At 46.4% G+C, this 1,961-nt stretch overlaps 1 pseudogene; it reads left to right on the forward strand.

Moving 5' to 3' along the window:
* The first annotated feature begins 451 nt into the window (after positions 1-451).
* On the forward strand, positions 452-1,688 carry LOC101586748 (annotated as a pseudogene).
* The last annotated feature ends 273 nt before the right edge of the window (positions 1,689-1,961 follow it).

Raw genomic sequence — 1,961 nt, forward strand, 5'->3', positions numbered from 1 at the left:
GCAGGTGTGGGGATAGGGACAGTGGATGTGGATGAGATGTCAAAGCCACAAAGGACAAATGGCGCCCTGCTCCTGAATTGTTCTTCCGGGTCTGCTGGGGCCCATGCAAGATAACTGGCCACCTCCAGTGGACTTTGACAGTGTGTACCTCCTCCTGTGTGAGCTCTATGAGAAACAAAGATGATCAGTTGCAGCTGAGCTTGGGGACTGGCCCGTCCAGGAGCACAGCAATGTATTTAAGAGACAGCACTATTTCTGGGAGTGTAAGTATATACATAGTGTTTCTTGATAACTTTACCAATAACTGAGCCAGTTGTAGGAATTAGAGGTCTCTCTTTTACTAATTCTGGATGGAATTATAGTTTCCTATAATTAGCAACTGTGAACTCCTGCTATCCAAGAGTTTGTCCTGTCAGCTCAGAATCTGCTGCTGTTCCCCTGCACTCTCAAAATGGTGACCTTTCAGGATTTTAGTATCTACAATAGGCAGAACTGGGAAGATGAAGACTTTCTGATTCTATGCCAGACATGCCTTGGAGAAAACCCATCTATCTGAATGACCAAAGAAAAGTACAGAAAAGAATGAAAAATTGGTTACAGGCCATTCACAGTGTTTTGCTGGTGTCCTGGGGTCTGCGTGCACTTCAGGAAGACTAAAGTGTGCCAAACCTGCAGTAAATTGAAGAATGTCTACCAGACCTGCCTCTTAGACCTAGACTATGGCCTGCCCATCCAGGTCTGAGATGCAGGACTGTCTTTTAAAGATGACATGCCAAAATCAGATGTCAACAAAGAGTACTACATGCAGAATGTGGAGAGAGAAATTTCTAACTGATGGAACTCAGCCAGTTGGCATGCTGGGGAAAGCCATGTCCACCAGCGACATGCTGCTTAAACTGACCTGGACCACACCCTACTACAAAAGGAGTTGGTCCCACATTTGCTCCTTCTATGTGAAAGGTGAGTGTAAGAGAGGGGAAGTGTGTCTGTTCAGGCAGGAGAAGCCTACGGACCCAGAGGACCCCCTTGCTGATCAGAATATCAAAGACCGATATTATGGAATCAATGGCCCTGTAGCAGATAAGCTTCTAAAGCAGCTTCCGTAATTCCTCATCTAGACCCATCTGAGGATAAGACTATCCCCACACTATACGTTAGTGGTCTGAGTGATATATTACTGAGACAGACCTCAGAAATCATTTCTACCAGTTTGGAGAGATCCGGATGATCACTGTTGTACAGAGGTAACAGGGTGGTTTCATCCATTTTGCCACAAGGCAGGCTGTGAGAGTGACTGCTGAGAAGTCCCTTAACAAGTTCATTGTCAATGGTCACAGACTCAACATGAAATGGGGAAGATCCCAGGCAGCGAGGGGGAAAGAAAAAGAAAGCGATGGAACCACAAACTCTGGGATCACGCCAGGAGCTTTTCCTCCTCCTTCTGAAGCAGAAGAAAAAGCCTCTGCCAATTACTTCTACCAGTCCCCACATGGTCCCCCAGCAGTGGTGAACATCACTCTGCCACTGGCCCCTGGGATTGTTCCACTCCAGCCCCAGGTTTTGGGCCACATATGTTCCATCCAATGGGACCACCTCCTCCTTCCATGAGGGCTCCAGGACTAATTCCTTACCCTTCCCAGGATCCTCAGTGGATGGGAGCTCAAGCAGGAAAACACAGCAGCCCCTAGCACACGATCACCACTCTGGAGCTCTGTGGAGAAAAGAGAGCTTTAAAATCCCAATATATGAATATTGGAATAAATATAACTTTCCTTCCTTTGTAGTTTTGCGGTAGCTGGATGTGTTCAGATGTGAGCAGTGGGAAAATGACAGCAGTGCTTCCTTTCACGCATTGAGAGGATTATTGGACCTCAAATAAGCTGCCATGAACACAGCTGGTTATTCCTATGACATTACTAAGAAAACCTAATGTCTGTTTCCCTTAAACCTGTATAGGGACA

The sequence above is a fragment of the Octodon degus genome, unplaced genomic scaffold (genome assembly GCF_000260255.1).
Source record: "Octodon degus isolate 3935 unplaced genomic scaffold, OctDeg1.0 scaffold00204, whole genome shotgun sequence".
Taxonomy (NCBI): Eukaryota; Metazoa; Chordata; class Mammalia; order Rodentia; family Octodontidae; genus Octodon; species Octodon degus.